The sequence below is a fragment of the Neopsephotus bourkii genome, unplaced genomic scaffold (genome assembly GCF_033783945.1).
Source record: "Neopsephotus bourkii isolate Nb327-2 ecotype Australia unplaced genomic scaffold, CSIRO-AGI_Nbou_v1 NB_196, whole genome shotgun sequence".
NCBI lineage: Eukaryota > Metazoa > Chordata > Aves > Psittaciformes > Psittacidae > Neopsephotus > Neopsephotus bourkii.
This window is the reverse complement of record NW_026900709.1, coordinates 8773276-8795352: the sequence shown is the minus strand read 5'-3', so window position 1 is coordinate 8795352 and position 22077 is coordinate 8773276.

Here is a 22077-nt window from a genome sequence, read left to right as displayed (position 1 = left end):
TGGGGAAGACAAATCCTATAACTAAATGACAATCTTCTCCCTCATCTTTGCTGTCTTTGGCTGTCTGAACAGCCAGTGTGACTCTGAAGCAGTGGAATACTGTTACATCTCCCTTCAGATTCAAGTTTTCAGTATCTTTAGCTATGCCATTGATGGTGATTCTCAAAGTACCCTATTCCCACTAGATTCCATGGGAAATAAATGTGCACAGCCCTTTGCAGGTAAAGCCTTGTGCCATTCAGTGACCTACTTCTTTAACTCCTCTCTTTCCATGATGGTAGCATTGTGGCTTTCATGGTTATTTGTACCTGTGCCAAAGTCCTGTCCTAATCTAGAGGAAAAAGGATGCAGCGTGTAAAGGCAAACTATTGACAGCAACATATTTGAAAATAAAGCTGTTCCTGGTTCTGTGTGTAGGCATATATATCACCATTCTTCTCCATTCTAGTAAGCAAAGAGATTTCTTAACTCCTGAATAATTAGGACTGAGGCACATTGGCATTTGTGGCAGTCATTTGTGTAATGTCAAAAGAGTCTATGTACTGTCTTAGCCAGTATAGATATGAATAGGGGCTGGGTATCAGTGGGTGGTGAGCAATTGTATTGTGCATCACTTGTGTTTACTGGGGTTTTTTCCTCTTCCCTTGCCCCTTTTAGTTTTATATTCTTTCCCCTTGTTATTCCTGTGATCGTTATTATCATTAGTAGTAGTATTAGATTGTACTTTAGTTATTGAACTGTTCTTATCTCAACCTGCGGCGTTTACATTCTTTCAATCCACCTCCCCATCCTGATGGGGGGGGGAGGGAGGCGGGAGGGGGGAGAATATGGACTTTGAAAAAGAAACATCCTAAAGTAAATGAAGCAAGAGCAGTGTGCTTTGAAGAACAGACTGTAGTCACAAATTGCCATCTCTGAATTTGCAGTCTGAGCTGAAAAAACAACCAACCCTCAGAAAATGCCCTTCTTTGAAGACCTATCTGGAGATTTGTTTACCGGTGACACAAGCCAGATTTCTCTGTAGCCCTCCAAGCCCTTTTCCCTTGTCATCCTTAGTTTTACATCCTTAGTTTCACAGTATGTTAGAGATTGGAAGGGACCTCAAAAGATCATCTAGTCCAATCCCCCTGCCGGAGCAGGAACACCTAGATAAGGTTACACAGGAACGTGTCCAGGCGGGTCTTGAATGTCTCCAAAGAAGGAGATTCCACAACCTCCCTGGGCAGCCTGTTCCAGTGTTCCGTCACCCTCACTGAGAAGAAGTTTCTTCTCAGGTTTAAGTGGAACCTCTTGTGTTCCAATTTGTACCCATTTCCCCTTGTCCTATCATTGTTTGCCACTGAGAAGAGCCTGGCTCCATCCTCGTGACACTCCCCCTTTATATATTTATATACACTAATAAGGTCACCCCTCAATCTCCTCTTCTCCAAACTATAGAGACCCAGCTCCCTCAGTCTTTCCTCATAAGGGAGATGCTCCACTCCCTTAATCATCTTAGTTGCCCTGCGCTGGACTCTCTCCAGCAGGTCCCTGTCCTTCTTAAACTGAGGGGCCCAGAACTGGACACAATATTCCAGATGAGGTCTCACCAGGGCAGAGTAGAGGGGAAGGAGGACCTCTCTCGACCTACTAACCAACCCCCTTCTAATACACCCCAGGATGCCATTGGCCTTCTTGGCCACAAGGGCACAGTGTCGGCTCATGGTCACCCTGTCATCCACCAGGACCCCCAGGTCCCTCTCCCCTACACTGCTCTCTAACAGGTCGTTCCCCAATCTATACTGGAACCTGGGGTTGTTCCTGCCCAGATGCAGGACTCTACACTTTCCCTTGTTATATTTCATCAAGTTATTCCCCGCCCAGCTCTCCAGCCTGTCCAGGTCCCTCTGGATGGCAGCACAGCCTTCTGGCGTGTCGGCCACCCCTCCCAGCTTAGTGTCATCAGCAAACTTGCTGATAGTACACTCAATTCCCTCATCTAAATCGTTGATGAATATATTAAATAATACTGGTCCCAGTACCGACCCTTGAGGCACTCCACTAGATACAGGCCTCCAACTAGACTCCACCCCATAGACTACAACTCTCTGGCTTCTCTCCTTCAGCCAGTTCACAGTCCACCTCACTACCCCATCATCCAGACCACACTTCCTCAATTTAGCCGCAAGGATGCTGTGGGAGACCGTGTCAAACGCTTTGCTGAAGTCGAGGTAGACCACATCCACCGCTCTACCATCATCCATCCACCGTGTTATTTCCTCATAAAAGGCTACGAGATTGGTCAAGCACGACTTCCCCTTGGTGAAGCCATGTTGACTGCCCCTCATAACCCTCTTATCCTTGATATGCCTTAAGATGGCACCAAGGATAAGGTGTTCCATCACTTTCCCAGGAATGGAGGTGAGGCTAACCGGTCTATAGTTACCGGGGTCCTCCTTCTTGCCCTTTTTGAACACAGGAGTGACATTTGCTTTCCTCCAGTCCTCAGGCACCTCTCCCATTTCCCAAGACTTGGTAAAGATGATGGAGAGCGGCCTAGCAATGACCTCCGCCAGTTCCCTCAGCACCCGCGGGTGCATCCCACCTGGACCCATGGATTTATGGATATCCAGATTGCTCAACTGGTCTTTAACCCATTCCTCATCGACTAAGGCAGACCTCTCCGTTGACCTATCTTCATCCGAGGTCTCAGCGGTACAGGGCTCTTCAGGACTGCCTCCGGCAGAGTAGACAGAGACAAAGAAGGCATTCAGTAACTCTGCCATCTCTGTGTCTTCTGTCACCAGGGCACCCGTCCCGTTCATCAGCGGGCCTACATTGCCTCTGGTGTTAGTTTTACCTGCCATGTATTTGAAAAAGCTCTTTCTGCTGTCCTTGACCCCTCTCGCCAGCTTTAATTCCAAGGAGGCCTTAGCCATCCTAGCAGCTTTCCTACATCCTCTAGCAGCAGCCTTATATTCTTCCCAAGTGGCCAGCCCTTCCTTCCATGACCTGTAAACTCTCCTCTTCCACTTGAGCATACCCAGCAATTCTCTATTTAGCCACGCAGGTCTCCTGACCCTCTTCCTTGACTTCCTACGTGTCAGGATGCTCCGATCTTGAGCTAGGAAAAAGCAGTCCTTGAACATCAACCATTTATCTTGGGCCCCTTTCCCAAAAGGAAAACTGTAACTCCACTTAGCCATGCGTAGGTCTCCCTTCCTGCCCTCACCTCACGAACCCTCAGTATCGCTAGTGCTTTTCAAAGCCAGAAATAGGGAAAAGCCAGGAAGGCAGTCCTGGTGACCGTGTCATGGGCACCAGGCAGCGGGCTGTTCCCAGCGCACCCAGGCAGGCGGAGATATGGAGGTGCTGAGTAGAGGTTTGCAATAGAAACGGAGTTCCGGGGTCCCGGTGAGATGCGGGCGAGCACAAGCCGGGCGCTTCTGCGCGGAGACGGCTTCGGGGGTATGTTAACCCGTTCAGGTTACTAACGACAGGCGCCCGCTAGGTGGGGCTGCCGCGGCGCCGCGCTCTCGGCGGAGGTAGGGGGGACCGGGACCGGGACCGTGGCCGGGCAGTCGGCGGCGACAGTCAAGAGTGTCGCTTGGGCACACAGGGGAGATGCAAGCAGACAGAGCCATGATTCTGACGGTGCTCACCTGTGCACCGTCAGAAATCACTCCCTTGCTGTGCTGAGTGCACTGACCGGGTAGTTTGGGTTTAGCTGGAAATCAGGGAATTGATAATAAACCTCCTGCTTCGTGTTTGGGTATTGCTTGCCTGTATTTACATATATCCCTAGGTGCTAAAAGTGCATCCCTGTAATCAGAGAGAGAACATGACTTTCTTTTTAAATTAATTTTGCCTTTCTTTTAAAATCGTTTTATGGATGGATAGTAATTTTTATAGTAGATGATAATTTGAATAGACTTAGGGACACACCAAACAGTTGGGGCTGGAAGGGACCTCTGCAGCTGGGTCAGCTGGAGCTGGATGCTCACTGCCTGCCTAGTCCAGCTTTGTGTATATCCAGGGATGGCAACCGGTGCCAGTGCTGGACCACTTCCACAGGGGGAAAGTTTTTATTTACGCTTAAAGGGGATTTCTTGTGTTGAAGTATTTCAGATAATGTTCCTGAAACATGTTGTTTTCAGACATGAGAAGAGTGTCGATGGAAGAGGACACTCATACCCTGAAAAGCGCAGTCGTGATTCACTCAGTAATACTGAGTAATATATAAAAGCTGTACTACCAAGAGCTTTTAAAATTGGATGTGGTACATTAATTCAACAGTTCTTTATGTACATGAGTCAAGTGGAGGACAGTTTATTTTTCTACCCTTTCTACAACTCCTGATGCTTCCCAGGATCTCAAAATGATCTTTAGGTGTGATGCTGTTTCTTCTGGTTGTCAGGCCATTACCCTGTCATTCTGTTACTGTGGTAACTGAATAACTTCAATGTGCCCAGTACAGCACTAGAAATATTAAGATAATACTTCATAACATCAGTGTCAACTCCTGCAGGCTCATGAATTGCGTGACATTCCATTTCTTTTTTCCACTAACAATTTAATAAATATTTGATATAAAAATGACATTATTTCCCTCAACCAAACTGGCAGAAGTCACCTGGTCTACCACTCAATAAAGCAAACAACTCTTTCAAAGGTTCTTAATTTTCTTACGATTCATTTTACACCATTTCATCTCTGGGGCATCTGCTCCTGATGTACACTAACAGCCCAGCAGGTGGATCAGACGCACTAATTCCACAGGAGTGGCTGTGGTGAGGATGTGTCCAGCCACAGCTGCCCTAACACATGGAGTCAAGTGCATCCCATGGCTTTGTTTTTCTGGCAGGATAATAAAGGTTTCCTGAACAGCAGTATTTAAAGCAAGTGAACTATGCAAAATCTCTCCCCTTCACTGCTATTACACAGCTTGCAACCTTTCGTTCAGGAGATTAAGTTTGCATCTCTTCGAATTATCTCTTCGTAATTGGAAAACTTTCATTTTGACAGAGACAATGTGGCAGCCTCCCTGCGAGCCTCGCTACAAGCCAGTGCTGAGTGCCATCTGGAGAACGGATGCCGAAGTCAAGCAGCAGCATCCTGTCATATTTTATCTGGAACTTTGCAAGGCAACAACTAATAACATCTTAGGCTTCATTTGTCTGGCTCTCTCATGCTCTTGGCAGAGGTCATAACCAGTAGTGGCTTTGCTGATTTGCTGCATCAAAACTAATTAGGTTACAGTGCTCACTGGCTGAGCCTCTCGTAATGGCATAAAAGCCTCCGGCTTTAACTTCAGTCATGATGTCAAAGTAAAGTTGAAAACTCATAAAACTTGCACCTATAACAGCTTCCCAGTTGTAAACTTCAACATCTATTAATGGTGCTTATTCAGCTTGCCGGAGCTATCAGATCCTTTACTTTTTCCCTTCCTTCTTTAAAAGTACTGCTAGTGAGAAGTGGTGTTTATGGCATGAAAACACGTGCCTGGCGTTGCAGACACAGATTTCCAAGTCTAGCCTCTTTGCTTTTTGCATCCTTTACAGCAAGGGGAATGCCCTGAACTCACTCAATGTGCTTTATAAGTGAGTGCACTGAAGCTGCTTTCCACCCTCCTCTGAAGAAAACTTGATGTAGGTGACCTTTTTACCATGCTTATTGGAAATCTATTTTTTTACCAGACACTTTCACAGTTTCTCTTGCTGAATCAGTCAGTTTTAAAAGAATCTGAGTAAAATTAAGATAACCGTTGCACAAGGTTAAAATTGGGGCAGTTCTCAGGGTAAAAGCCAGGGCACATCTTAACGGCTCTTAATTCAAGTGAGAAACCAGCAGGAAAGAAGTTTTCTGTATTCACAGAGGGGGAAAAAAAGAGAAGTAAGGTTTAACAGTTTCCTGCTTGAATGTTGTAAAACATGTCAGCAGGGGGCTGTGGCAGTAAGAAGAATTGTGCTTTCTCACAGCAGGAAAGTGGCACTTCACTAGACTGGCTACATTGATTATCAAGATGAGGCCATCTTAAAGAGCAAGCACAGCACTTAAATGTCTTACAATGTGTGGAAAAATCATGATTAAAAAAGACAGCACTGCGTATTTCCTCTAAGACTTCCTAACCTGTTACTTCTTGCAGGGGCTTCAGCAGTGGAGAGAGCTCATGCAACTCCTTTGCTCTTGTTCAATGCAAATAGCTGAATCCTAGGGATTGCTGTCAGCTCTGCACTGCACTTTTCAGAGAGGCTGGATTTTGTTGGACATTAGTGTCATTATCTGTATTTGAGAAAGACATTAAAGACATTAGGAGTGTGTGTGAATGAGGGTTAAATACATTTTTATTTATGTATTCAATTCTGCATGTGCTCAAAGTGGAAGTGATTACCCTGCTGTTACTTAACATTCTTGCACTTCCAATTTATTTATTTATTCCTTATACTTTTTCTTTGGCATAAGGAAAACACCACAAAATTCTAGTGCTCTTTCTTGAGATAAAGGCTTTGAATTCCATTAAATTATGAATTCCAGTTTAGAGCATTGCAAATAACACTGCTCCTTTAGACTTGCCTGATTCCTCTTGATAGATAATACTCTACCAAATCTTCCTAAACTCTTTCTGTCTCATTTAATATATTTTGTGCATTATAAAAAAGTGTGTAAAATTTTGAGCAATGAACATCCATTCCAGTGTCATAAAATGGAACATATGCTGTTCACCCCCAGGAACATTTCCAGTTGGGAGCTTTATCTTTCTGAACATGGATGTACATTAATGGTTGTGGCAAACTGTGTGAATGAGTCTTACATGATAATGGACAGATGTGAAGAAATCAGACCTGGAATATCATGCTTATATTGAGGGCCTTAATTAAATTAAGAGACTGTGTATTTACCAGGGAAAAATGACCACACGATTAATGATCTGGATATATTGCTTTTGGAAAGGAGACTAACCTAGGCAAAATATATAGGTTGACAGAGCAAGATTTAAGGACATGATAGCTGTCTGAGTCAACATGCACTTGAGGAGATTCAGATCTCCAGCACACTATGCATGTGTACACATTTACTGCTTTATCACCTTCATTTCAGATTCCTTGTGATAACAAAGTTAATCATGTGCATAAATAAGAGCAGGACTACAGCCTAATGATGGAGAGAAATTAGTTAGTGTGTCATACACTACTCCAATGAAGTAGAAATTCAAGGAAAGAAAATTAAGACTGAAAATCAAGACGGCTCTTGTCACAGAAGATGTTAAGCTATGATCCGTTTTCTGTGGCTGGCGAATAAAGTTTCATTGTTGGGGTCTTAAAAGCAAAACAAAGCAACCAAATTAGTAATAAAAACAGAACAGCAACCAAACCACACTCAATGTATTAGGCATTCACTTACCATAACCTCTGCAACCATGTGTGTGTCTCTAGACTGTTTTGCACCGATCAGAACAAAAGCAATGTTTTATTATATGCATTTGATAGACGCTACAAGCACAGATAATTCACGCTTTTAGGAATATACCCAGGGTGGTATGTGGTCACAGGGCAGCACAGCAGCTAGCACTTCTGATTTTGGAAGTTAGCATGAACTAGTCATCCTCACTGTCCCTAGCCTGAAGTATTTTTTTATTAACATTTGATTTGGGAAATTTAAATTCCGAGGCTGCTCTCTTGAGACAGAAAAATAAGATGAGAAAGAGCATGGGCAAATAAATATAATCTTATTTGCATACACGTGGTAATATCACCAAGCAGACAGAAAAAAATAGAAAAATAAAGCATTTTGGCTGCTGTATACTTATTTGGAGTATGTTTAAAACAGAGTTTTAAACGAAAATGATGTAACACAAGCCAAAACAAATTTTGAAAGTATGCTTTCAGAAGATATAAGTACTTCATTTCCTATTTTTCTTACCCTGCTCATCTGAAATGCAAACTTTAAAACTGCCTGCCTTGGGGTAAAGGGTGTTGCCTAAATTCTCTTACCACATCAGAGCGGTTTGTTGTGACAAAACATAACAGAGGCTGGATGAGACTACTGTCCACTGCTCACGGCTGCTTCCAGTGCAGGAGTGCTGTGAGGACCATGTGTCACAGCTGCTTTGTCCTATGAGGTATCTTAAAGAGGGATATAAGCCAGCCATAAATCCACAACAAAGAATCCCCTGCTGTAGAGGAACGCTGCTGGATATGAATGTGCCACAGTCAATCTGTGCAGAGACATTAAATACTGTTTGAAAAGAAGGAGAGAAACTGAGGTGCAGTGGGATTAATCTGTGCCTCATCTCCACTGCTGTGTGGGCACTAGGGTGGTGCTCCTGCTGCTGTGCATGTGGGACTGCACCTAACACATCCTGCCCAGAGCTGCCCTCTGCTCCCCAAGGGAGTACATCAATGGCAGCCTGGGGAAACAGCCTTCTAAAAGACTACAGGTCTGGAAACTGAGAGACTCCTACTCCACCTGCCTTTTCCCTTGAGTTCTCATATTACATAGGAACAATTCTTTCCATTATTTATTCAGTATATGCCAATACTGTGTGCCAAAACTCGCCTCTTCCAGTAATGTCTTTGTAACTCCCTGGTTTTCAGAAGCATGATCAGGAAAATTGATTTAAGCCCTGTAAATCTGTATTGAAGCCAAGTTCTTCAGATCCTTGTGCTGCATGGTGGAGGACTAGTTATTGATTCAGTTCTGATGTGCATCTTTAGATAACCTCTCCCCCCACATCAAACATTAAGAAGCTGACAGTGCTTGCAATTTAGATACCACAAAGCAGATCTAGAGAGCAGTAGCTGTTATTGATAGAATAGAACAGGATGATCAAATTGGTACTGGGAAGTGGAGCTGTGATGTAGACTACAGGGTTTGGGGATGGTGATCATCAGTTTCCCTCCAAGACAGCTGTAGCCGTCTTTGGTTTCTTATTTTGCCAAGTTGCTTCCCCCCGGTTGGAGATGGGCGATGAAGAGATATTGCTGATATCCAGCCTCTCTGTCAAAAGTGGAACGGTTGCCAGTGTTGTGCAAACTTGATTTGGCCTCTGAGCATGCTAAATCATGTTTGTTCTACTCTGATAATTTTCAGCGTATTTATCTGCCTTCTAAAGTCTGCATGGATTGCATTTTGTTGAGGGACAGCTCTGAAAGAGGGTGTGACAGGGAATTACTGGACAGTACAGGGTTCAGTGCTGGAGCAAGGGAGGCCCTCGTGGTTGCCCCCGAGTTCATGACATGCTCATACAAGCCAGATTAATATCAGAGTTTCATGCTTCTCATAGCAGTTAGTTCTGATTGCAGTGAGTTTTCTGAACCTGCTCAAGCTGACACCATTACACACTGAGGAGCATATTAACAATCTATTTAATGTGGCACATTTTGTTTGCAAATGTATTTGTTCCATAGTCTATTGATATGGTTTAGCATCTTGTCAGCAGCGTCCAGAGTTCAGCATTTTCTCACACTCAGTAAGTACAATCTTTTCATTTAGCAGCATGTAGCAGAGGTATGCTCTCTTAAAAAAAGGACAATGCTCCTACAGCCTGAGCAAGGAGAGGCCATTCAGATTGCTAACACAGCCAAAAGTAGCAGCATATCTTCTCCTGTAGGATTTTAGAGAGACCTGAAATAAGTATCAGCTAAGCAAATTGATCTCTGTTTCTTTGAGGGGCTGTGATGTCTCCATCTGTTTTTATGTTCCAAATAGAGAGTGCTGCAGCCTGTAAAACTTATCTGACTCAGGTCCTGTGGCTATATAGGACAGCCTGGCACTTGGTTAAGGAAGATGTTCTTTAGCTTCTGGCATTTCTAATAAAGACTCAGCTGTTTCAAAACCTCTTGCAGAGGTTTTGGGTTTGGAGCAGAATTTTTGTTTATCTCTGCTGTAGATAGCTGCCAGCCAGCTTCTAGACCTGTGGAGAGGCAGAGTTCAGTTGGTCTGTTCATAGTGTGGAAAGTCATTGGCAAGATAGTGGCACCAAGGATTCGGTTGGGAACTGGAGTACAGCACCCCTCTCTGCCCATATAACCGTCACTCTTATCAGGTCCAAGCATTAGTTCCTGTATTTTGCAGGGCAATACACTGTATTCACAAAGGCCTTTCTCTGAGCAGCAGGAAGGCAAAGGAAAGGCTTTTTCTCTTGATTTCTGCCTCTTGATTAATTTAAAAAGTACCTTGCATTCCTTTTTAACCTTCAGTTTCTTTTAGCTGCTCTCCCTCTCTGGAATTAGTTGGCAAGTCCTTGAAGTAAAGGCCACTGTGAATTTTGCTGGTGGTCTTTCTGCCTGCACAGGAGGAGGCAGCAGGGAGAGGCAAGTCTGGAGTTTTCACTGTTTCTCGTTTGATTTTCTCTTTCACTGAGGAGGAAGATTCGGAAGACTAAACCAAACGAATGTGTGTTAGGGGTACACTGAGGAATTATGTCATAGGTAAATCTTTGCTAGAACCACTTAAATGTCCTTTACATTGAGAAATAAAGTTGCAACTTGCTGCTTAAATCTTTTATCTGCAATTGCCTTCATTCCCCTGTGTGTCCCTCCAACACAAGAACACACTGACTAAAATATAGAAGGAAGCCATATATTTTGTTTTCAAAAGGCAAGTGTAAATGTTGTCATAGCAACACAGGAAAGCAGAATGTTACTTTATAAAAGTTGTGGTGGGGCTATGAGGGAGAGAGAGAGGGGTTTACAGAACACATGAAAAATGACAGTTCTAGGGTGAGTAAATGAACAGAAGTTTGCCATGTGCCACCTTTGGCTACTTGCAAGAAAGTTTGTTTGTGTCTGAAACACAAGCAATTTCAGGGAACTAGGTAACATATGCAAACATGTCAGAATCTTTTCATCTCCTGTGTCTCATGTGACAGAAAACCTGATAAACTGGGGGTCAGACAGACCCAGAGCTTGCACCAGGTCTATAATTGGAAAAAGAGACTGATGACTCAGAACATCTTTCATTTTTACAAACAGCTTTTGACATCCCACAGCATCATCAAGATTTGAAAGATTACACTGAAACTGCTAGATATTAGATATTACAAAGAGAGAGAGCTGGGAAGGCAGATGTTGACATATGTATCTCACACTACACCCTTTGGTTGTGAAGCCTTTTCTTTTGCTTGTGCCTTCCCTGGTGATGTAAAAGATAGCCCATTCTGCTGTCCCAAAGGCTGAGTTTCAGGAGTTTGACCAGGAACGAATCAAAAATGGTTTCAGTAAGAAAAAAAAAAACTGGGAAGGAACAACTAAATAAATACACCTGTAATGACGTTAGAAATGTTCCTTGACCATTTTGTCTTCATCCAGTATGAAAAAGCCATGTTTGTTTCAAAAACACAGTTCAAATTATCTTACTAGTTGAAATGTTTTTGTACATCTGTTTGTGTAGGTGGAGCATCAGGGTGCTGCAGACTTGAGAAGCTGCAGTCAACAAACCCAAGGAGACAAGAAAGAGCCCACGGCCCTTTGGTGATTGACAGATTCAGTCACTTAGATGCTGAGCCCAAAGCTGAAGCCTGAGCAGGGTCTGTTTCACAGAACTAAGCGAATGCCATTGGAAACATTTTTCATTTTGGCTTGTCATTTAAAAATGCCACTCATCTGAGGACGATTCATTCCCACGACTTTATATAACATGCAAAATACTGTGAATGGAATATTTTTAATGTATCTGCAGTTTGCGTTAGTATTATACAGCAACAACATCTTAATTAGCTCACTTTCCCCCATTCCTGTAGCCTGTGCTATAGATAGAGATAATGCCGTTCAAGAGGGAACAGAAGGTTTCGTTTTCATTTGTAGTTGGAAAGTGGCACGTGATCTCCAGATTTATGAAGGTGAAAAGCTGTATAAAGATAGAAAAATTTCTATCTATCTGCCATATTTACTAGACTGAAATGATGTTGGTAAATGCTTGGAAAACAAAGAGAAAGAAATGTTTATGTAAAGAAATCTTTCAGGCAGCTTTTGTGTTCATGTGTATTTCTCTTTCTGATGGATTTGTGCATGTCTTTGATCCTTTTAAAACAACAATTGCAAAATTATCTGAAAGCCCCACAGGAATCTCTCTAGACCCTCCCCTTCTTGTCCTCTACAAAGGCTAGCCTCCCCCTAAGTAACAGGTAATCATAAAAGTAAGGAAACGAAGCTGCCAGCAGCCAGAGTACTGAGGTGTTTTGGCCAGAACAACTTGCCATTTCCTCTTTCACTCTGCAAGTATTGGCTTAACATGGTGACGGCTGGAGATTAGAAAAGTAATACTGAAGCAAAACTAGTACAAAGAAAGTCAAGTGCAAAAAAAGTAGTAAGAGCACAGGAGTCTTCTCAGTCCCTTTCATAAACATGACAATGGTTCTAAAATTACACACTGTAAGAAGTTAGGAGCTCTGTTCACCTTGCAGGAAAGAACCATCACCAGGTTTTGTACACAGTCAAGAATTTATTGTATCTCCTTCCCCCCCCAACTCATCAGTTTTTCACTAGCAGTAAAATAGATTGAGGGATTTAATTTTCACTTAATGATTGTGTAGTGTGGCCAGATGCCAGTTTGCAAGCCTGTCCTGGGTCATAAACACAAAATAGTTGTGAGCATCACATCCATCCACTGTCTAGCCACAGCACCCTTCCAAGTGACTCACTGTCACTTTCAGTGGTGCTGGATGTGAAAAAGCTGCTGTTTCCTGGGGAGCATGCAGACTTGCTGATGGGACAGGAGATGCAGCTTGAAGCCAGTTCGTGTAGCAGAGTACAGCCCTAGCAAAGCCTTTCTCACCTAACTCACCTATCACAATAATGTTGATGGGTTCCCAGGTCAATCCTAATTGAATTCCTGTACACATGAAAAGGCTGCCTGTCTCACCAGGACACTCCTGGTTCTGAGCTACTGATTTGTAGCTCTTTCTTATGAGAAACCTTGCTTGCCAGCCCCTTTGGGTAAGTGCAAATCTGGAATATTGTGGGTTGGCTCTGCTCAGGGAAATTAGAAATGATGCCTCACAGCCATGGAGGGAAGTTTTGTGATGCTTTCACAGGTAGAAAGCACACAAAACAACCAACTCAAGGAGAAGTGAAAACCAAAACAACCCCCTGCCACTCCCTCTTTCCTAGCAGATTGTCTCACTTGGTTTCCATATAAAAATTGAGCAAGGCTGTGGGCAATTTGTTTAATACAAAATATTTCATTCCCCAGATTTTACAATATTGAACTTCACAATTCTAAATTTCAACCAGGGTTTGTATTATTTTATTCTTACTCCTGAATCTTGTGCAGGGAAGTTGATTATTTTAAAGGCTCATTAAAACAAAGAAGGAATTTCTTTCAAGATCAGTGGAAATGAAATCACCCAGTCTAAGGGTTCTTTAAAGAATGTCACCTTGGGTTCCCAGCCTACAGCCACACACAGAGGGGTCTCTGTGGCAGGTAGGTAAGGGCTGTTATCAGAAGACATAGCTATATGTGTGTGTGTGTGTTTATGACTTTGGAAACATGATCATGTCAAGGGAATGTGTCTCTTCAAGAAACTAATTTTAAAAATGTTTCTGAAATCTCTAAGAAAACTTACATTAGAACCAAATCTGTGAAGCTGAAGCAGAGAAAGAAAAGACTGTTATGTACAACCCCCTATGGAGGGGAAAGTCCCCAGGCAGTGTAAAGGAAACACATTTTAATGCTGCTTCGTGTCTGTGGCAAATGAGTGCTGTGGCCACTTGAGCAGACTATGCTGTTTGTGCTCCTAGCTGCCACGTGGCCCCACAGTCCATCTGGAGTACCAGCACATTACACAGCAGCACAAGAACATTGGAAGCCTTGTATGAAGCACAGGGACAGAGCACTGGGGGAACTGCAACTGTGTTTGCAGCTCAGCAGCTCTCAACCTTGCTGGGCAGAATGAGAGAAAATCCACTCCTGCCCCATTAGTTACATGAGTAACTTGCTTTCTTTTGTAGAGATACCAAATATCTTTGTAAGCAGCATGTTCAGATGGGTACATGCAAACGTACATGTGATACATTTATGAAACATGCAAACTATGATGCACTGGGCTATGATCTGATCTGCGTGTGTATTTGAAAGCCCTTTCCATGCTTTGGTTCTGGTGCTGAACATTTCTGACAGTTTGTTTGAGGTAAACAGAGCCAATCTGTCAGCATGATTCACTATCAGCACGTCTGAAAAGTATGATTTAACTTGCAACAGGCTTGTATGGTTTTAAAGCACTTGCCTGCTTTGCAGTTAGCAAATTACTGCAGGGCAAAGCAAACACAAAAGGAGATAACAAAAGGAATGATAGATATGATCACATTACTGAGGACGTGGAATGATGAAGAGAATGCTTTACCTAGCTCAGACACCTGGAAATCAGAGCGTGTGTCTCAGCTGCGTCAGAAGTGCGATCCAGAAAGCCCCATGCTGTGCATGGGCTCTGTAACAAGAGGCTGTCATCACATACTGTCCCGCATTCCCTTTTATATGGATTTCCCTGATTAAGTTTTTGTTTTGACAGCTTTTGAACAGTAACACCTTTCTCTTTCTTTCCTCTGAATTTCCTCCCTCAAAAGGTGCAAATTACAGCTTTACAGTGGCCTGTTAGAGGTGCAAATAAGCACAACATAGCCAAACTGGGACAGTCTTGAAGTAGTAGGATCCTGGGGCTGAATCCTGTTGAAAGGTAATATGTATATATTGATGAGCTGGGACTCAATGTTGGGAAATGTATGTGTGAATTGCTTCTGGTGAAGTTCTGTACTAGCACAGACTGGGGACTTGGTAATGCTGAGGATGGGGAAGGCATGAGCAACCCAAAGATTGTTAAGTTCTGGAAATGAAACAGCTTTTGGGGGCAATTGCTACAAGCAAATAACGTTTCTGTCCTTGCTTCACTTGGCTAGAGCCATGTAAATACCTCACAGTGTAAAAGGTTAACTATTGTTACTTGCTTCTGAACTTACTTTGACTTCTCATTTTTAGTATTATAGAAATTCTATGCTGATTCAAGCAGCACCACTTGTACCTGCTGCTGCATGGAACAGAAAACCACTTCCTTGACCACAACTTATCACTAGCTGTTTATCACAAGCACACATAAAACTATCACTATTGTATTGCAACTTCTTGGTGCTAAAGGCAGAAAAAGAGAAGCAGAACCACATATTCTTCTGTATTTTCTTTACAGATCATCAGAGAAATGGAATAAAAGAAATTTATGAGTTTGTGCAGCTTTGTTTCTATAACTTCACATTATGAAAACTAAATCAATACTGGTTAGAATTCAGTGAGAACCTATATATTCTGATCTGCACCAATTTGGAGACAAACAGTCCAACACAACACATTCAGTGACATGGTATAAATGCTACTTTCACTTGCATGGAGACAGAGAAAAAATCATATTTCAGGGGAAGCCCCTTGATGTTTAGCTACAAGGGGAAGGGAACATTTGTTTTGGACTGAAAGGAATACCTTCTCTTCCATTTCCACATCAAGGACAGCAAGAGTTGCTTTTGTTAGAGAGTTAAAAATGGCTGTTTCATCCACACCTTTAAAAAGTAGAGCCTTTCTGTGATGTGCCTGCTGGCAGAGCTGAAAAGAGCCTGGTTGAAAAGGAAAGTTAATTAACCAGGTTTTGTTGTTTTTCAAATCACTGGAGTATGTGCTTTACCTTGATTTTTATTGGAAAGTTTAACATCTTATGAGAACACCTGAAATAATTGTGAAAACTGTATAAAAATGAAAAAAAAAAAGGCACATGAGCCCTTCTTTTGGTTCATTTTAACCCCATGCTTGTGTGCGTGAACACAGGTCTGTTTTCACTTGATAGTTTTGATTGGTGTAGTAGACGATACTGGCTCTGCCTGCAAACAAACCCTGCTTCTCCTGAGTTAGCAGACCATCATTGCTGATTATAACATCATTACTACTATGAGAGTTTCATTACAGGGCCTAAAAGACCTTTCTGTGGCATTGGGGTGTCCTTTGCTACTCAGAATGGCAAGCCCACAGGGCTGAGGCTGAGCTGATTGTTTGCAGGAGCCTGTTAAGTTTCCAGTATAAACACACAGAATTGTCTTTGCAGCTTGAAGCTTAGCAAAATAAAGCTGTGAGTGGAGGAAAAAGCCTCACATCATCTATTTTAAGAGTTCCTTCCCATTTCAGGTATATGCATGACACACAAGATATACTGGGTTTTCTTTCAGAAGAAGGGTGTGTTTTTACCATTGACAGTCAGAAGTATAGCCAGCCACAATATACCACTATTTACTTCCACCATTTAATTCCGCCTTTTGCAACAGCTTTGGTTATTCCCATATCTAGTTATCTCAGTGAAATAGGGTTAACTGGGATCCTTTAAGTATTTTTAAGATTCATCCTTCTTTTTCTCTTCAAAATGTTGAAAAACAAGCACCAGGTTGAGTTTCAAATGCAAGCTTTAAAATCAAAATAAAGTAAGTGAAGTTAAAAGTTAGCATTTTAACACTGCATATTTGATGGCCTCAATTTAACATTGCTGTAGCAGAAGTAGGAAAGAGCAACTCCTTTTGTGGAAACATGCATTCATACATGTGTGCAATGCAGCCAGATGAGCAGTTTGCTGTAGAAAGACTCAAATATCCCAAACCTTTTGAGTGAATAGAGGATTACTTCTGTTTGATTGTTTTTCTTTTCCCTCATATGCTTAATAAACTCAGCTCATCACTTTGTAGAGATTAGATACAAGTGAGGCAAAATAGTTGTCGGTTTTGCTAAGGACCCGTTTCTGTGAGCAGAGATGTCCCAGCTGACATGCTTCCATAGACAAGAGAGCAAATTCTTCTGGGTCCCCTGCCTTGGGAACTGGTATTAAATTTTTCTGTTTTGTTTACTTGAAGTCTGTCCTGAGTAAGCTACTTCTGCAGCCTGATGCATATTTTCAGTGCCACTAGGTTACAGAGCATCACGTGACATAATGCATTTTGACACATCCAGATGTAATGTGATGCACATGTCACAAGGAATAAAGCAAAGCAGAGGCATTTAATTCTTTTTTCTCCTCAATGAACTTGCAGATATCCACAGGTGGTTGAGTCTTTTCTCATATATGCCTCTGTTGTTGCTAAGGGAATAGTGTAGCTCAGGGTAGCCATGAGCAACAGCAGGCTGCAAGGCGTCCTGTGTAACTGCTGTGTTTTCACAGTAGTAACATTTGTACAGCCCAGCAAGCCCTGTCACGCATATTTAACTGGGTGCCACACAGCTACATGCACTGCGTTAAACAGAGCTTGCGTCAGATGAGTTTTCCTCCTTTGTGTTCCTGACTCAGCAGTCAGACAGGCCATGGCCACGCTGATGGTTAAGCTTCTCTCTGGAGACAGCCGTCACTGCAGTAAGGCCAAGCAGGCAGTGCTACAGCTGGCACCTGGCAGATGAGTTGCTGCTGCCCAAGCTGGATGCAGCAATGCATTTGGGCATGTTTATCTCTGCCGCAGGTGTCCTGAGGCTTGCTTGAATGGGGGGTGGAGGGAGGGAGGCACGGGGCAGGCGCAAGTTAGTTTTAGATGAGCTTTAGGGTCTATGCTGCCCCAAGCAATAAAGATGTAGTCTCAGCATTACGCATCACTTCCTGACATGTAGCAAAAGCAACGGGAGCGTGTTAGGATACAAAGAAACTTTAAGGATTTTTCTTTTGGGTATCAAGCATTACTTAAAGCTGAGATCCAGAGGTGAGAAGTGCCAGACTGGTGCACTGCACCATTGCTTTCTCCATTACTGCAAGTAAGGCAAAATAAAACTTCGTTAGCATTTAAAACTGGCTTTACAAGTGCTGACAGTATAAAAGAAATCATATTATAAAGGGTGAATTTGCTACTTTTGTTTTTTCTGGAACACACCAATGTTTTGGGGGGAGAAAGGAGCTATTTCTTCAGCTTGAAGGCAGATAGCACAACTAACAGCATGACCGGTAGTCAAGATTTACTTCACTTTCCTTTCCCTGTCTGGGTACTGAGATACAAAGATGAGTTTATTAGCAAGTGAAGCTGACAATTTTTGTTCTTAGTCAGATGGCTGCGCTAGAGTAGAACACAGCAGAAAAGCAGTCCCTGCCACAGCTCCATGTCTCCTCCAGTCCTCTCCAGTAACATCACTAATCCCCGTACAAGCTGACAATTGTCACACTTTCATCTTAAATATATATAGGTACAATAATAAAGACTGTTGGTTTTTTCAGGCTGAAGGATGCCTGCTAAGGTTGCCTGAGTAATGCCATCCTACAGCTTCCTGCTGCCAGTGTTGCTTGACAGACACCAAGCCAGTTTCATTCATGAGATTGACACCATGACTGTATCATATCAAAATTATTTTTTTCTTAGCTGATGTTTTTGTTTGCTTTGCTTTAAAGGCAGAAAAAGTCAACATGCTAATCGCTACTCAATGAATGACATTTCCTCAACTGGACAAATGTCAGCAGGACTTTTTTTATTGCAAAATATGACGCTTTCAGTTTTGTATCCTGTCATGGTTTAACCCCAGCCAGACAGCTTGTTCACCCATTCCCCCCCTCTTCTTGCCCTCCCCCTACTCTTGGAGGGATGGAGAGGAGAATCAGAAAGAATGCAACTCCCACGGGTTGAGATAAGAACAGTTTAGTAACTAAGGTATAACACAAATCACTACTGCTACCACCAATAATAGTAATGATAAAGGAAATAACAAGGAAAGAGAATACGACACCTCATCACCAGGTGACCGATAACTCACCCCCTCAGCCCGACCAATACCTCCTCCAACCCTGCAGTGCCTCTGCCCTTCCAGGTCACTCTCAGTTACATCCTGGGCATGACATGCTGTGGTATGGAATACCTCTTTGGTCAGTTTGGGTCAGGTGTCCTGTTTCTGCTTCTCCTGGCTTCCCCTCCTCCCTGGCAGAGCATGAGGCCCACAAAGTCCTTGGCCAAACCAAAACATTTTTTTCAGCTCTGTTCCCAGCCCGAAAGTCAAAACACAGCACTGCACCAGCTATCAAGAAAGAGAAAAATGACTGCTACTGCTAAACCCAGGACATATACGAGATATATTTGCTATCAGATTTTACAGTTTATTTTTCAGCAATAAATTACTTCCTTAAAGTGGAGAGAAAGGGTAAATTCTGCACTGGGATTGAGATGATAAATTATTTCAATTCCAGGTTGAGGGTTGCAAATGTTTTCATGCCAAACATCTTGGAGATTTTGAAAGACTTTTTGGAAGTCTTTTTTTCTCCCTTCTATTCCATATTAAGAATTTTGTTATTTCTTGGATTTTTTTTTTTTTTAAATCTCTGTTTTCCTTAGAGCTGTATGCATGGCTGATTTACAGGTAAATTTGCTTTTAACACAGTCTTCTAATCAACTGCTGTAGAGATGTCAAACCACAGTGACTAAGAACAGAACATAGCTCATTACCATAACCACTTCTCTAAGACAGGTTTGGATATTTTTCTTGGGAACATAAATCACTTGTTCTGGTTGGTCTTTGTTCATTCACGAAAAAAAAAGAGTTCCTGTGCATACGTACATGCATTGGCATAAGCAAACACTGTACTATGTGTGCTTGCCTGCTCCTGAACAAAGGGCACTGTCTGAGGTTCATGGACTCTGAAACCTTCCCTTAGGTATTACCAGCTCCCTTGCAGGTGTTTGAGTGGCCAGGAAGAGGTGTGAAGCTCTTCTCCTGAGTGCTCAGACAGCAGCTCTGCTTGCTCACAGCTCCTGAGGGTTTGTGGTGCCAAGCTTATCTGTACATGTAAACTCATATGCAAGGACAGTGAGGCTATGAAACAGCTCAGCGTTGGCAAGTTTGCATATGCACATATGTATGTGTTTACAAAATGAGCCTCAATGTGGTTAGAATAACCTTTAATGAGAGACAGGGAATCTTCCTCAGTCACTTCTATATTCTCCTGCCCCTAATCTGTTGTTGATTTGAGCTAGGTAAACAGTTTTATTCTACATGCTTAAATGTTCCAAAGATACTGCAGGGGAAGGAAGAACAAATTACATGCTTTGAAGAGAAATTTCACAAAAAATTCAAACCAGCCCAAGTAATTCTACTGAAGAAAACTAGTCAATAGAAAAGCTATAATCAGTATTAAAGCCTGATGAATGAGCAGTAACACAGGAAAACTTACTCAAGTATACATAAAACTTTGGAAACAAAGTTTTGGAAACACCCAGGACAAGGACAATTCCTGTAGAAAGGACTTTCTTTTTACACAGAAGTAACATCAGCCTATAAATCTGATTTGTTCTTAGAGATGTTTCCCATATGGATCTGAAGGCATGTTAATTTCCATATGTCCTGAGATAATTCCTCATCCTCTGATCCTGTAGGAATCCAGGATACCAGATACAACACAGCCAAATGTTAAATGGGATGTTTATATATTTCTGTCTTGTGAACTGCTTTGAGGGAACTTTTATCTAAAAATTCAAATGTTAAAGTTTTTTTTTAATCTAACGACATATTTCCTTTGCTCCTAAAGCATTTCCATTGAATTTAGCATGCCAGCTTCTTTCTGGATTGAAGTCTTCTACATTATTTAAGGAAACACTTCAAAGCTCATAAATGAAATTTAATGAAATTTGTGCTTTTAAAAGTGTATCAGCCTTTGGGATTCTGACAGGAAATGTATTAGCTTAAATAATCTTTGAACATGTTTGTAGATAACTACATTTTGAGTGATGAAATATTAACATCAGCGTTACAGCCTTCAGTTTTAAGGAAAATGATCTTCACAGGGTATTGAAATCAATGCCTGTTTAATTTTGAATAGAACAACTAATTCACTGTGCTTGATCTATTGATCTAACATGAACTGGTAAATTATTTTGAACAAACCTGCAAAAATGTTCATGAAAAAAGATTAAACATAAGAGGATGTGCAGTTGCAGTTCACAAAATGAAAAAGACATTCTCTTTTTTCTAGAAGAGGTTCTTATAAAGGAAGAAAACCTGCCTTGTAATATCTCAGTGATAGCCTTGGCTGCAGCGATCACAATATTGTGGAGTTTGGGATCCAGCTGAGCACACTGAAGGGTAGTGCTAAGATAAAGGTTTTAGATTTTAGAAGAGCAAACTTTAGCTCACTCAGAACTCAGTCAGGAGGGATTCTGTGTCAGGTTTCTGTGCAGGGTAAAGGAGCTAGCAAGTGCGGAGAGATTTTAAAGAATGCTCTCCTGAAAGCACAAAACCAGTTCATCCCCTTTAAAGGTAAGGGGAGCAGGCAGAGCAAGAGACCCCATTGGCTCAACTGCAAGCTTCTAAGTCTGCTCAAAATCAAGAGAAGAGTTCCAGAGATGGAAAAGTGGATGAATACCTGATGTGAACTAGAAGGGCATCGCCAGGTGCAATTAAAAATGAGTGCAGAGTTGCAGTTAGACAAGCAAAAGCTCAGTTCAAATTGATATTTGCCAGAGATGTCAAAAACTTCAAGAAAAGGTTCTTCAGGTGTGTAAAAAACAACCAGGAACAGAAGGAAAATATTGCTCTGCTGTTAAGCAGGAGAGGTGAATTAGTCACCAACAATACTGAAAAGGCAGGGGGTTTCAGCATTTTCTTCACCTCTTTGTCGGAAGTATTGAGCCACAGGTATTGGGAACAAAAATCCAGGTTGATGCAAACACAGACCCTGTGAAGAAAGAGTTGGTGTGTGAACTATTACAGGAGCTTGGCCCCTACAAATCGATACTGCCTGCTTGGTTGATGTGGAGCAAGTGGTGGACATTGTCTACCTGGATTTCTCCAAGGTCTCTCCCACAGCTTCCCCCTAGAGAAACTGATGATTTACCATCCACAGAAGTGATCTGTGTGGTGGGTAATGGTCCTTGAGGTCCCTTCCAACCTGGTATTCTATGATTCTCTACTGATAGCAGATTTGCTTATTTTGTCACAGATCTGAGCTGTTCCTGGAACTCTATTTTAGGAAAAGAATTTTATATTTTGATGGACAGTGTCACAGCTGTTAAGACAAAAAAAACAAAATAAAAATCTTCCAGACCCAACTTTGACAGTTTGTCCAATGGGAACAAGAAATATGGGATGGAAGTCAAACAATCTCAGGATATGTGCCTTCATCATAATGTG